This window comes from Bubalus kerabau, chromosome 8, assembly GCF_029407905.1.
Source record: "Bubalus kerabau isolate K-KA32 ecotype Philippines breed swamp buffalo chromosome 8, PCC_UOA_SB_1v2, whole genome shotgun sequence".
In the NCBI taxonomy this organism is placed as follows: domain Eukaryota; kingdom Metazoa; phylum Chordata; class Mammalia; order Artiodactyla; family Bovidae; genus Bubalus; species Bubalus kerabau.
In genome coordinates, this window is record NC_073631.1 from 116,449,895 (window position 1) to 116,465,478 (window position 15,584).

Genomic DNA, 15,584 nt, shown 5'->3' on the forward strand with positions numbered 1-15,584 from the left:
AGTTGTAACAGAGTATCTAAAGACTGATTTGGTCCATACGCCCGTTTTAATAGTTATGGTGGTTATCTGGAGCCAACTGAGTGAGAAATCTATCCTTTAAGATCAATTTTCCCTCTTCACTTTCAGGATCAATCTCGGTGAATCTGTGAAGGGCTTCTTTCAATCTATCTAGGAATTTACCAGGAGCTTCCATCTCCTCCTGTTCTATGTTTGCCAATTTGCCATAGTTTACAGGCTTAGCACGTGCCTGTATGAGTCCTTCAAGAATACATCTGATGTGGAAGCAACCTAGATGTCCATCAGCAGATGAATGGACAAAAAAGCTGTGGTACATATACACAATGGAGTATTGCTGCTGCTGCTGCTAAGTCGCTTCAGTCGTGTCCGACTCTGTGCAACCCCATAGACGGCAACCCACCAGGCTCCCCCGTCCCTGGCATTCTCCAGGCAAGAACACTGGAGTGGGTTGCCATTTCTTTCTCCAATGCATGAAAGTAAAAGTGAAGTCGCTCTGTCATGCCTGACTCTTAGCAACCCCATGGACTGCAGCCTTCCAGGCTCCTCTGTCCATGGGATTTTCCAGGCAAGAGTACTGGAGTGGGGTGCCATTGCCTTCTGCCAATGGAGTATTATTCAGCCATTAAAAAGAATACATTTGAATCAGTTCTAATGAGATGGATGAAACTGGAGCCTATTATACAGAGTGAAGTAAGTCAGAAAGAAAAACACCAATACAGTATAATAACACATATATATGGAATTTAGAAAGATGGTAATGATAACCCTGTATGCAAGACAGCAAAAGAGACACAGATGTATAGAACAGTCTTTTGGACTCTGTGGGAGAGGGCAAGGGTAGGGTGATTTGCGAGAATGGCATTGAAACATGTATATTATCATATGTGAAACGAATCTCCAGTCCAGGTTCAATGCATGATACAGGATGCTCAGGGCTGGTGCACTGGAATGACCCAGAGGGATGGTATTGGGAGGGAAGTGGGAGTTGGGTTCAGGATGGGGGAGGGGGAAGAATACATCTGACAAAATGACTCTGATCCCATCTTCCTTTAGCTGTGTTTTAGTCCCAGTCTGCTTCTGTAATTGGGACCGCCTGATTCCCAGTGGGGAGGGCGGTTATCCCCTCCTCATTCTTCACTACTGATTCATTACCAAACCATTCATCTCCATAAGCAACCGCTTTTCCCAAAAGTCGAGTTTTTGAGTCAGAAGTCAGCGTTTGTCCCAAGATATATATCACATCCTTCCAAGTAAGGTCATAAAGCAGAGCAACACCTTTAAAAGCTCTAATATATTTTTTCTGGGTCCTCTAAATAGTCTCCCAGATCCTCCTTGATTCTTTGTATTTCTTAATAAGAAAAAGACTTATTAACTCTCATAGACTGATTATTTCTCCCGGTGGGTGCTTCATGAAGAGGCAACAGCTTGTGTGGCTGTTGCTCAGTCTCTCTGGCTGCTCTGCATATATAATCCCAGGGGTAGATTGGAGAAATCTGCTTTTCTTTATCTCTTTGTCTCCTGTCCTCCATCTCATCTCACAAAGTAGGAGGACAGGAGGGAGCCGAAGGAATCACACCCAAATCTATACCCTTAGGACATAGGTCTGGCATATTTCGCAGAGAGAAAAAGGGCAACACATATGCTACTTCTACCCATTTCCCTTGTTTTCTACAGAACCAGTCTAATTGTAAAACAGTATTATACTTAAGAGACCCTCCACCCGGCCACTGCTCACCATCCTCCAATGGATAACTGTGGCCATGCAGTATCACATAGGAAGACCAGGTGTGTCTTCTTTAAACCCTGGGGATCAAATCTATCCCAGTTTTTCAGGATACAGTTCAAAGGAGTGAGGGTGGAATTGTTAGCTTCCACCTGTAAGAGAAAAAAAAAAAAGCGACCAGTGCCATCTTTCTATCGGGGGCATCCCTCCCTGCTCTAGATGGGGGTGTAGACAGACTTTACACCAAAGATTTCCTTCCCTGGTTGGACTTAGTCTGTCCCTTAGTGACACAGGCGACCTACTCATCCCTCCAGGTTCTACAATCGAGATGGGGTGGAGATGCACCAGGGGTAGACCTGATGGCATCCCTGACTGCTGTCCAGCTCCTCACCATTAAAACCTTGCTTACCTCTCATGCCACCCGGGGTGCAATCAGAGTAACCTTCCGGAATGCCTCCCAGGCTAAGCCGCTGGGGGAAATATTTGTCACCTGAGTGCCTGTGCATGACCCTGAGTATATTTCTGACCACAATAAGACAGATAGGAACATAAAACTGAGATGTTTCTTCCAAGCGTCACCACACCAGTATAAGAGCCTCCTCTGGTCTAGTAAGAGCCAGTGTTACCAAAGTGGTGGGGGGGAGGGACCCATTGTAGTTCCATCTAGGTAACCTTTAACCTCAAAGATGCTCTTGTAGCTAAAGCTCCATCTAAATTCTGAACGTTCGGTTCCTAGAGAGGCTAGGCGCTTCCTGACTACCAATCCAAGTTTGGGACCTAAGTCACAGGACACAGTAACAGCACATATCACCAGTCCCTTGAAAGTCTATGATCCGATAGATTAGGTTAGTACTTCTAATTTCCAAGGAGTTATGAAATAGTCAAAGAGACTGAAAAGTTTGACCGAGAAAGGAGAGTTCAGTCCACATACTTTGTCCATTTCTGCTCGGGCCAAAGGAGACATTGGGTGCCTCTTGGCATTGGCAAGTCGGTATAAACCCCCAACAGGTTTCTGCCATAAGCCGTATGAGGTCACCGCAGAACTGCAGAGCAGGGCTCCTCACTTGCTTCATGCAGGGTGTTTCATTCATTCACACAAGCACACCATAGAGTTAGTAAAGTACAGCAGAAAACGTGTTCACTAGGAGAACAAAGAACTAGAGCTCCAGACATCCTTACCTTGTCCAGAAGGATCCTGGACAAGCCCCCAAGATGAAGGGTTGTTGCTGAACCATGCACAGATGCCAGGATTCTTGGCCTCCAGAGGAGAAAAATTCAATCCGGGGCCAGAGATGAAGCTTGATCACTCAGAGCTTTTGTGTAATAAAGTTTTATTAAAGTATAAAGGAGATAGAGAAAGCTTCTGACATAGGCATCAGAAGGAGGCAGAAAGAGTACCCAGGCATCTTTTAATTTCATGGCTGCAGTCATCATCTGGAGTGATTTTGGAGCCCAAGAAAAGAAAGTCTGTCACTGTTTCCATGGTTTCCCCATCTATTTGCCATGAAGTGATGGGACCAGATGTCATGATCTTCATTTTTTGAATGCTGAGTTTTAAGTCAGCTTTTTCACTCTCCTCTTTCACTTTCATCAAGAGGCTCTTTAGCTCCTCTTTGCTTTCTGCCATAAGTGTGGTGTCATCTGTATATCTGAGGTTACTAATATTTCTACCAGCAATTTTTTTAACTGAAAGCAGCAGAGTATTTTATTTTATTTTTTAAAAAACCATCATTCAGTAAATGTTGTTACACTATAAAACATCTAGTTTTCAACCGAAAGGTTTTCTAAGGAGATTATTTGGAGCCTTCCACATTTATCATATGCCTTTTCATTATTGTTTTCCATTTTTGCAATTCTGGATCCAAATTGCATGGCCCACTTTGGCAGAAGAACAGAGGCTGTTTGACCAAGTTCCACTGCTGCAAGACGCAAAATTAGTTTTTCACCAATCCCACAGGGTAAAGTCAAGTTTGCCTTTTCCCAGACTGGTAGGGAATTTAGAAAGGAGACAACATTTTCATCCAGGAAAGCAAATCTTGCTTCTTTTCCGTGATCACTGATACCTCTATCATCATGACCAAGATTTCTAGAAGAAATTCAACCCAGTTTCATTTCAATTTCCTTATTCAGTCCTTCCAGCCCATGTGTCAGGAAGCAGACATGATGACAAGAATAACCTGCAAGCTGCTCATCTGCAACAATTCCAGTAAGAACTACCTTTGCACTGCTCTGATATGGTTTTGCTCCATCTTAGGTCACTAACCAACCAGCTCCTCTGGAAGCAAACCAGACTGCACAGCCAATGCTATCATCCAGGACTGTATCCAAGGGCTGGATTAAGTGCAATATTCGAGTTATTCTTAATCTTTGCAGTTCTTCTAGAGAAACATTAATTTCAACAAAATTTCAAATCTGTTAAGGGTTGGCAGCTTGCAGTTCCTTCAGTCCTGCTCTTCCTGTGACTCGATCTGGTACATTGAACTGTTCACCAGGGCTAGCAGCAGCAGCAACACTTTTGGAGAATTCTTCAGAGGGTATTTCACAATGATTTTTCTGTTTTCTTTCTTTTTTGTTAAAATTAACTGGTATGGTCATTTCTTTAGTCATGAAAGCCACATTGAGAAGATCAATTGGTTCATCTAAAGGAATATGATGGTCAGCAAGGGCTGTGATGACCATGGAATCAATCCTTCCAGAAAACAGAATTGCAACATTTGCTTTCCTATTACTAGTTTTCAAAACTTCGCTTGGTGTCAGGTTTTCATCCCTAGGTAAACACAAGACACGTCTCTTGACTGCGATACTCAGGACACCAATGAACTGCTGAACTACTTCCTTCATGTGTCCATCAGTAAGAAAGACCTGAAGTGTCTCTTGTCAGTGGCCTCCTGGAAATGCTGCTGCAATGGGTCTCAAATGCAGCTTGTGGCAATGCCATACTTAAAGGGACAACAGGTTCTTTAAGATACAGTTTGGCTTTATTTGCTGCCACCAAGACAAATGTTGGCAAGTCTGCTGAAATCTCAGTCAGGCTATTAACACATTCTCTGATATCATTCCCTCCCCAACCCCCCCCGCCCCCCCCCCCAGAATTGTACTTCCAAGGATACAACTTTTAAACTACAGATTTGGAAATGGAAACAGACTTGAGATCAATTCTGAAAATTCCAGATGCTGGAACATCCTGCCACTGACCAGCCACTCCAGATGCTTGGGCGCCAACTGAAGAGAGGCAGAAACTCTTGCCCAAGTTACTAAAATGCCAAAGCAAGCTACGACGACCAAAAAAGTTCCTACAAAACCATAAAGAATGGCTAGATGCTTGATAATATATAAAAGACCAAGGACCTTGGACTTTTGAGAAGAGTGACAAAATATCAGATTCATTCTTACAAGAGGAAAGATAATGAAACATGATTTGAGTATCATTCTCTTCGGCTTGGACCTTGATCCCACTAAAGACTTCTCCATTCCACAGGAATACATTGCCTCTTTCATCTTCCACAGGCTGGGCAGTCAACACACTTCTTAAGTGAAGGACACAGCCAGAGAATAAACACTGGTAGTTAACATTGGACCTTAACAACTGTTTACTACTATTGGGCCCCCGTCGTTTAAGATTACACAGTAAATCCTCTTTCAAATCTTTGCAAAATGCTCAACAGAAAAGCTTACTGCACAACAAATGCCACACATTGCTATGTAAAATCAAGTTGACTATTTCTTGATTTTGGTCTTCTCTGAGTTTTCTATTTCTTGATATTCTTTCCTTAGCTCATCCAATATATTTTTGCTTTCAAAAAGCATTTCTGTTCGGTCTGCAAGAAAGAATATGTTGCTATTCTGTTGCTGCCTATATACTTTCCTGTTCTTCAGGTTAGAAAGTTCATCCACAACAACTTCTTGTTCTTTAATCTTTGTTGAGCTCTTCCTTGTGCAGGGTCGAGCTCTCAGCAGGGACCAGCCCAATGCGGTCCTCAGGTCACTCACCCCGGCTGGGCATCTCCGAGGAGAACCAAATACTCTCCCAGCAATCTTGATTCCAGCTTGTGCTACATCCAGCCTGGCATTTCACATGATGTACTCTGAAAATAAGTTAAATAAGCAAGGTGACAATATACAGCCTTGACATACTCCTTTCCCAATTTCAAACCAGTCCGTTGTTTTGTGTCTGGTTCTAACTGTTGCTTCTTGACCTGCATACTAATTTCTCAGGCGGCAGGTAAGGTGGTCTGGTATCCCTATCTGTTTAAGAATTTTCCACAGTTTGTTGTGATCCACACAGCAGTCAAAGGCTTTAATGTAGTCAATGAAGCAGAAGTAGATGTTTTTCTGGAATTCTCTTGCTTTTTCTGTGATACAACAGATGTTGGCAATTTGATCTCTGGTTCCTCTGCCTTTTCCAAATCCAGTTTGAACATCTGAAAGTTCTCTAGTTAATGTATATTTTCACTAAACATGGGAGAATTCAGTTTGCTTCATAGTCTCAGAAGTTTCTCAGGGTTTTCTCTATTATATTTTTAACACAATTTTTCAATTATTCTTGGGCTTTTAATTTTATTTTGTATTGCAGTTGTTTTACAAATCACAAGTTATGTGTACTTGGCTATTGTTTGTAAGACAAATTTTATGTTTTTTTTTTAATTTTGCATCCATCAGTTTACTAAATTCTATTGTTTGCATAGTTTATTAATTTATTCTCTTAATCTTTCCCAGATATATAATCAAAGCACCTACAAATAATGATAATTTCTCATCCTTCTTTACATTTTTATACATGCAGCTTCTTTGTCTTTTATGGTTTCAGTATATATTTCCTCTAGAAAAAAGTTTAAAATAGTGTTAATAGTGAACATTTGAATCCTTCAAAGCATCACTAAACCTCCAAAATCTTTATTGAAATCTTTTTATTAATAGAATACACTCCCTGACAAACCTTTTAGTACCAGCTCTTTGCAGCAGTTCCAGAGAATAAAGGTGGAAATGAAGCATTCAAGTAACCAAAGATGTTCCTGAAGGCCAGAGCATCAAAGAAAAGAAAATCTTAGGATAAAATAAGGTGGAAAAGGTCAGAAGTGACCAGACATGGCCAGTAACACTTAAAGGGGGAAAAGAGGAGGAAAAGAAAAAACAAACAAACAACAACAACAAAAAACACTGTGATGCCCACAGCCCAGGAGCACAGACCCACTGAAAGAGTGAGATTCAATCCCCAAGTAAAGCTTCCCTCCTCACTCCTCCCTACAACACAGGACACAGGATGAAAACAGTGAATAAAGAGGAGTGAACAGCAAGATACAAGTTCTATTTAAGAAGGGGTTTTAGGGAAACCCACAGACAACTGGGGAGACAAACAAGGGCACCAGAGGAGAATGAAGCTCCAGCAAACGTTAAACACAGCCCAGCTCCCAGCCAGGTCAACATAAAATCTCACATCACAGGCCTATTCACCTTAATTCCTCATATCTGATATTATCATGTCCGACTTTCCACAACATTACAGGATGTGCTAAAGGCAGGAGAAAACACAGAAAGAAAACCTTAGACCCAGACTCTGATGTGACACAGATCTTGGAATGTTCAGGCACAGAATGTGTGTGGATATACACAAGTATAGAGAGACACTTATTGTAAAGAATTGGCCAGTGAGGCTCATGGGATGATGGAGGTGATGAATCTCAAGATCTAGGGTCAGCAAACTGGCGACCCTGGAGCCAATGGAGTGGCTGAAGGAGGAGCTGGGGGAGGAAGAGAGTCAGGGAGTATGTGTCATGATAGAGAAGACAGAGGATGTCTGCAGGAAGGGGAATTCTCAAAAAGGGAGGAAATCAGTAAAAAATCACTCTGCTGGCAGCACGTTTTCTGAAAGATCTGCTGCTTTGGTTTAAGCCTCTGAGTTCCACTTGTCCTAATTCAGGATAAAAGTAATGACAACACTCGTGTTCCTGTTTCCCCTGCTGATGTTACCAGTGAAGTCACTCAATCGTGTCCCACTCTCTGTGACCCCATGAACTGCAGCCTGCCAGGTTCCTCTGTCCATGGGGTTTTCCAGGTGAGTATACTTGAGGGGGTTGCCACCAGGGCTGCAAACAAGTGCAGCCTGCAGAGCTTTCTGTCTGGGGGGCCTTGCTGGGGAGCTCTGCCCACTTCCTCTTCCCTCTTCTCACGGCTGATGGCTGCGCTCTCAAGGGCAGTTCTTGAGCTGAGCATCCGGATCACGTATTACTGAAAAAATATCCGCCATGTCCTCTATGTGTGTGTACGTCTGGGGCACTGTCACTGATCTCCTCCATTCGGCCTGCAGTGTGTTAGCTCTCAAAGGAGAAACAGAATGTTCAGGAGAGCACACAGCCCCAGGAGACACAAGACACGGGCATTCCTCCTGTCCCACGGACAGCAGGGCGGTAAGTCCAAGGCCGTGGTGACCGTGCCTGTGTGTGAGAGTCTGTGTGTGTGTATTGTGCTTGAGAGTGTGTTGTGGGGATGCTGTGCATAGTGATTTTGTGTGTATATGTGTATGAATAAGTGTGTGTGTTATGTGTGTATGTGAGTGTTGTGTGTGTCTATTTGTACATAGATGAATATATGTGTGTTTTCTGTGTGTGTTATGTTTGTGTTGTATGTACGTTTATACATGTGTTTGTATGTTTGTGAGTGTATGCATGAATGGTGTATGTTGTTACTACCTATTGGTTGTTTGAATATATGTGTGTGAGTGGTCTCTGTGTCTTATGCTTGTGTGCTGTGTATGTATGTTCATATGTTTGTGAGTAAATGTGTGTTCACGTGTGTCATACATGTGTGCTATGTTTCTACTTCTGTAAGTGCATGTGTGTAGTGTATGTGTTGTGTTTGTGTATATCTTTTGTTTGTATGTTTGTGAGTGTGTGTTTGCGAGAGTGTCTGTGTGTGTGTGCCTGTTTCAGGAGCAATGGGAGGAGCCAGGGGAATCAGGAGGACCTTGCAGCCTTTGGGCTCTGCCTGGTGCTCCCCGCTTACCCTTGGGCAGGATGCTCTGTGAGTCTCACTTTTCTCCTGAGAAACCTCACAAGGTGACAGATCTGCTCCATGTTGGAGACAAACAATGGCGCATGGTGCATGTGTGGTGATGCCCCGTAGGGCAGGGTCTGGGGTGAGGCGGCCAGGGGCTGGGCAGATGGCTCTCTGGGCTTGAGAGTGGATGACAGGAGTTCCTGGTGGGCGACAATTCCCTCCTTGGCAAAGAGGACTGGGAATTGCTCTAGAAAACATCATAAAATGGCCTCGAATCTTCCAAGGGGACAAGATCTTAGGAATATGTAGTTTGGACTCAGCATCCACATCTCCGGGGACACGGAGGCCTCAGCAGCATGACCACCCGAGTTGGTGCCCTGGAGCTGAGCGCTGAGGACCTGGGGCTCCCGGCAGGACTGGACCCCACGTGGAGAGGGAGCCTGTGCGTGTCTGACACCCTCCTCATCGCCCAGTGCTTGGCCTCTGTGGCCCTCACTGCCAGGCTCCCCCCACAGATTGTTCTGGCCCCATGAGCCCCTCACCAGCCCCTCCAGCAACATCCTGCTCATGTCCACCCAGCACCCTGGCCACTGCTCCCAGGACAATGTCTGTCAGGATGCATCTCTGGTCATTTCTCCCCATCACAGAATCCCCCTCACTCCCCAAGTGGAGAACAAGTGCAGGGGAAGGAAGGGGGAAACAAGGTCCATAAAGGAGGTAGCGGGTATCTCAGATACCCCCTCACCCAGTCCCATGCCAACAAACCAATGCAAACAGCTTCCATGGGCAAGAGAATGACAAAAGTCAGGAGCCCCTGAAAGCTCGGAGGAAACATCAGTAAGACACATTATGGTTTTTTTTCTAGATTGAGGAAGAAGAATTCTAAATCCTTTTCCTGGAGTAACCTGAAGAAGGTGCATCTCAGGATCCTTCTCCAGATGGGTCAGGAGGTAAAACAACTTTCTAGCAGACATGAACTTGAGAGAGGCAGGGCTGGGGCCCGAGGGGCAGGTGGTGTGCTGGGAGGGGCAGCAGGAGTCCTCCCCGTCAGAGATTCGCTCACCGGGGTGGCCATCACTGGGCGTTTGGCTTGGGCCTCCCTTCACCCCAGCCAGGCAGAAGGGAAGGGCCCCTGATGGTGCCGTGGGTCAAAGGGGGCAACAGACCACAGCCACTGCCCCTTCACTGAGTGTCAAGAAGGATGTGTTCATGGGTGTGACAGACGGCTCGGCCCAGGCCCCTGGTGGGTGTTGCGCTGGCTCTACTGTGAGACTCTCAGGACCACGGGGGCTGCAAAGCACTAGTGAACACATAGGATGCAGTCAAGGGCCCACAGGTCTGGGCTCTGTCTTCCCAAGGGGCTCCCTCCCCCCAAAAGCTGTTTCATCAGGGTCAGGGGCTTCACTTTCATGGGCTCAACTTTCCATCTAACCTGGAGAGACAGAACTTAGGAATTTAGGAATGCTGGAAATTCATCACTTTCCTGGATAAGGGAATTGATTGGCAATTTATTATGCAGTTCCATGCACCTATGTTTTTATTAGACGAACTTCAGTGGCCTGAGCCATTGGGAAAAACCCATAATATTAAGCTGCGTAGAAAGTGACAATCCCTTGTTCACACCTGATTTACCCTTTTTGCAGCAATCAGGGTTAAGTATTACTTTAAAATTCCTCTTCCATGCTCAATGTATTTGGCTTTTAAGTCCAAAGGCGTGGCATCAGTGTCTCCAGGCTTGCCCAGGCAGTAGACCACTGTCTTCCTCAAGCTTTGCATCTGAGAGTACAGACGGACATTGCCCTTTCCTGCTTCTGTGGAACTCCCAGTCATTCAGGTCACCTGCAGAAGCTGGAGGGAGCCCAGATCTTCCAGTCAGAGTTGGTGGGTGGGTCAGCCCACCAAGGCAGAAAGGCAGGAGAAACCACACCCCTGCTGGGGAGAGCTGGAAGAAAACAGTGCCAGTCTTGGCCTCAAGAGGCTGAGGGCTCTGCACTGAGACACAGCAGTGTTTTCCCTGGGAACAGGTTGGAAATCAGCTAGGGTTTGGTGCTTCTCTATGTGTTGTGGGTCCTGATACCTGCAAGGCCAGGATAAGGGAATTCCCTTCGTGCCCTCCAGCTGCAGTCATTTCTAAAATCTGGATGTAGAGTCCTCAGTATTAGATGGGCATGAAACACACTTGCAGCTGATGGTTCTGATATTCTCCTGGGTGACGGTGTCCAGCCCAAACTTCAACGGTGGGGCTTAGGACTGTGACCCCAGTGTGAGCTGTGCTGTGGAGCTGGAGGTCTGGCGGAAAGGACCCCACCCTCACAACACTCTTGATGGGAAAAGTGAAGGTAATGTGGCGTGTTCAATTATAGCAGGGAGAGGATGGAAACAGAGGGTGTGTGCTTCCAACTTCACCCTCTTCCTGGGAAGGGTCTCCAACCAGAGGTGCTTGAGGAAGCCCAGGCTCCCAGTTCAAGAGGGGATGATCCCACCTGGTGGGAATAGGTGGCTCAAGAAGAAGTTTCAAAACAGAAGCATAAAATGTGGCATTCTACCATATGATCCCACAATTCCACTTCTGGGGAATATACCCCATAGAGTTGAAACAGATACTGAATATATGTGTGCTGAGGTGCACAGCAGCATTATTCACAATAGCAAAAAGTGGAAACAACCCCCTAACTCTATATATATATGAATATGCATTCATATATACACCTACATTCATATATACACCTACACCTAAGTAAGTGAAGTCGTTCAGTTGTGTCCAATTCTTTGCGACCCGTGGACTGTAGCCTATCAGGCTCCTCTATCCATGGGATTTTCCAGGCAAGAATAGTGGAGTGGGTTGCCATTTCCTTCTCCAGGAGATCTTCCCCACCCAGGAATCGAACCCGGGTCTCCCGCATAGTAGACAGACGCTTTACCATCTGAGCCACCAGGGAAGCCTACACCTCCACCTACAGTGGAATATTATTCAGCCTTAAAAAGGAAGGCAATTCTGACACTTGCTCCAACATGAATGAAGCTTGCACACATTATGCAAAGTGAATAAGCCAGACACAGTAGGGCAAAAATTGCCTGATTACAGCAATGTGAGGTCCTTAGAACAGTCAAACACATGAGACAGAAAGAGCAGTGGACGTCAGGTGGTGGGGAGGAAGGATGGGGAGTGAGTGTTTAATGGGGACAGGGTGTCATTCAGGAAGACAGAAAGTTCTTGAGATGCTCAAGTGATGACTGCCCAGCAATGTGAATGTACCGAAGGCTACACCTAAATGTGGTTCAAACAGTACATTTTATATTATGTATTTTCTACCTTATTTTCACCCAAAAAATTCAGAAAAGAGAAAAGGAAGGAAAGCATGTGAACCTAGGGCACATCTCAGATGCAGACGCTGGTCTTCCTTTGTCCTGCCCGCACCCAGACGTCTGCCCCAGGGAGGCTAAAGCGGGGGACAGGCTCGAACAGTGGCCCTCCATCTTCTCTTGATGCTTCCAGGGCTGCGGGGGGATGAAGGGACCCCGCAGATGCTGAGGCTCATCCTGGTGGGAAAATCCGGGAGTGGGAAAAGCGCCACCATCCTCTGGAGGAGGATGTTAGAGTCCAAGCTCAGTGCTCGCCTGGTGACCCAGGCCTTCCAGCAGGGGCTCCACGCATGGGCGGGGAGGGAGCTGCAGGTCATCTACACACCTGAAATCCTGTCCCGCTGGGCGGCGCCACGGGGGACCACTCAGGGCATAGGCGAGGCCGGGGCCCACTTCCCACCTGGCCCTCACGCGGTGCTCCTGGTGACTCAGCTCTGCCGGTTCACCAAGGAGGACCAGTGGATGGCTGGGAGCCTCCAGGAGGTGTTCGGGGCGGGCATCCTGGCCCACACCGTCCTGGTGTTCACGCGGAATGAAGACATAGACGGCTGCTCGCTGGGGACGTATCTGCGGGAGACCGACAACCGGGCGCTGGCCAAGATGGACGAGGTCTGCTCAAGGCGACACTGTGGCTTCAACAACAAGGGGGACGGAGCCGAGCAGGAGGCCCAGCTGAGGGAGCTCATGCGGTAAGTCGAAGGGGTCCTGTGGGAGCACGAGGGCCGTGCCTACAGCCCCCTGGCCGCTCCTCAGCCCCACGCCACGCCCTGTGAGAGCTGGGGCCTCTGGTGGCTGGGCGCCAAGGAGGGGCACAGGGACCAGGCCTGGCTGTGGGGCCTGCACCGCATACTGAAGGAGCCCGAACAAGCTGGATGCCAGCTCCCGCAGAGCGTGCCCATCTGAGGCGCAGGCCTCCGCAGGTTCCTGCCTGCCTCCCTTGGCCCGGAGTCCGGCTCCCAGGCCCCTCACTTGCCCGCTCCATCCCAGGGGTCCCTGGCCCCTCCTGTCTCCAGGGCAGCCTCTGGTCAGGCGAGAGGAGGTGAGTGGGCTCCTGAGTTCTCAGGTCCTTCATCACACCTTCCAGAACACAGGGGCCCTCCTGCTCTGCACCCCCAGCCATTCCTCATGTATCTCTAGGGTTCCCTCTCTGCAACAGAACTCTGAGAGAAGCCAAGCCTCCTGAGGCAGGCCTGTGTTCCCTTCTGTCGTAGAACCCCGGCAGCATCCCGGCCATTGGAGTCTTGGCTTAAAACTCGATGCAGCAGATCAGCATGGTTGTGGACCGGGCAACTCTGCATCTCTTGGGCTGTGTCCTTGCCTGTTAAGAGGGAGGCACGATGGTTTTTAAAGCCCTGTGCCAGTGGGGCAGGACAGACTCTGGGCTGGGGAGGAGAAGGCAACTAGAAATGGGGGAGAGCCACAAGGAGCTGCTCTTGATTTGCTCTTGAAAGAGGCCACCACCTGCAGCAAAGGGACCCCATAGGAAGGAGCAAAGCAGGGCAGGGGTATCCAGGGGCCAGGTCTGCTCAGGAAATGGGGCCTAGACCTGGGTGCAGGACACGCACCCCCCTGGAGATCCAAGTGGACTTGGGCATCGGAGGAGCTCTTCCCAGGGAGGCTTGGACAAGGGAGGTCACATACCTGATACCACCCCTCTGATGTCCACCCTCCCACATGGAGAGCAGAGGAGACTTCCAGCCCAGCCTTTGCCTGACCTGCAACCCCGTCCCTTCTCCCCTGAGAGAGGGGAGAAAGCAAGGGGTGTATGGGTGTGTACCCAGTTTCCCCAGCCAGGTGTTTGGGGGTGTAGAATGGAGGGAGGAAGGAAGAAAGGGAAGCTGCAAAGAAAGAAGCAGGAGACCATGTGAACCTCCTTGGGAGCAGCCTACGGGCCTCCGAGAGTCCTGCAACTTGGGGTGTCATCTCGTCCTCACCCAGAGGACCCATGAGAAAGCTGGAGCAGGTCTTTAGCTAAAAGGGTCTGGAGTCAGAACAGAGACACATCGGAGTATGCTTAAGATAGCCTTTGTGCCAGACCATTTACTAAGTCAGTGATCATCTCCTGCTGAACTGAAACAGGAGTTATCATATGGTAAATTTTCATATTCCCTATGATTTCTGTGAGAATTTTTGCCTCTCTTCTTGTCTTCCATCTTCTCAACTCCTATGTGAATAAAATATTGACTTGATTCTTGTGGCTTTGATTGTAATGTGAACTCTCCCCCTCCACTTCCGATTTCCTCCCCAGTCACCATTTTTGTATTTCTTTTGTTATTTTCAGGCATTTCTTCTGTGTGAAAATTAAAATTACTTGTTGAATTTTCTAAAAAGTACATTTTTGGTATTCCAGTTAGAGTTGTCTTATGTTTATGTATTGAATTTGGGAGAATTGGAAGCAAGATAAGTCAGAGAAGGACAAGTACTGTGTAATATGTGGAATTTAAAAAGTCAAACCTGTTTTAAAAAGGAAGAGAATGGTGGTTACCAAGAAGTGGGGGCATAGGGGAAAAGACTGATGGTGTTCCAGGCACAAACTTGTCACAAGCAATAAAAAGCCATAGAGGTCTATAATACAGTAGATTGAATGTAGACAATAATATTGTAGTATAAGTATGTGATGTGCTAAAGATTGTTAAAATGAAAACCAACTACAATACACCAGTCTACCAAAGTAAGACAGAGCACACCTTAAATTTACACAATGAGAAAAGAAAAAATTTAAAGTCACATTAAAAATCTGAAACATTAAAAAAAAAAAAACTGGGAGAATCTGTAAATTCTTCAAGGATAAGTGAAATAAAGTCATTTTGTTTCTAAGTGAATAGACCCATTACTTCATAGCCACTAAACTAACAGCTAAAGTCATTCGCTTTTCCTTTAAGATAAGAAGATAAATATCTTTAACTTAGGTACTTTTGTTTTAACCCTGTTGGCTTAATTGATCTCATTCTAGAAAATACAAGTATTGACCAAATGACAGGCACCGTCACTCACAAAATGTCAAGTCGCTAAATGGCAAATGGCAAGTCACTCAAAACACGTCATTCATTAAAAATTCTAAAGGAATTGCTTAAAATTTTTCGGAATATGGGGTTTTCTCTCCTTTATTACTAAAAATCAAGGAAAATCCCTCCCATGACATTTCAGAAGGAAGGGGAGCTGTTGCTTCACACCATCACTCCCTGAGCATCAGAGAACAGGGAAAGCATGGAAATCCCATGGTCTGTGTACCAGAAAGAAAGAGGTGCTGAGGATGAGGTCATGGGTAGGGGGAGGAGACGGGGTTGTCTTGGCCAAAGCTGTGAAAATAGTGACCTTTGGAATTCATTATTCTCAAAAAAAACCCTACACTGGAGCAAAGCACGAAAGAGAGAGATCTGGAGAGTCCGAAGTGACCAGTGAGTCCACGGGCTGCCTCCTCCTTGGTGTTAAAAGCAGTGGCTAAAAATCTCAGGGAAGCTTTCCAGCTTTGAATTATCCTGTAATA

General features: G+C 46.5%; 3 pseudogenes; 1 reads left to right on the forward strand and 2 right to left on the reverse strand.

Annotated features, from left to right (window-relative positions):
- Positions 1–3,502: 3,502 nt before the first annotated feature.
- LOC129658760 (asparagine synthetase domain-containing protein 1-like) lies at positions 3,503–5,437 on the reverse strand (annotated as a pseudogene).
- A 74-nt stretch (positions 5,438–5,511) lies between these two features.
- Positions 5,512–5,744, reverse strand: LOC129658761 (ASNSD1 upstream open reading frame protein-like; annotated as a pseudogene).
- A 2,239-nt stretch (positions 5,745–7,983) lies between these two features.
- LOC129658762 (GTPase IMAP family member 6-like) lies at positions 7,984–13,000 on the forward strand (annotated as a pseudogene).
- The last annotated feature ends 2,584 nt before the right edge of the window (positions 13,001–15,584 follow it).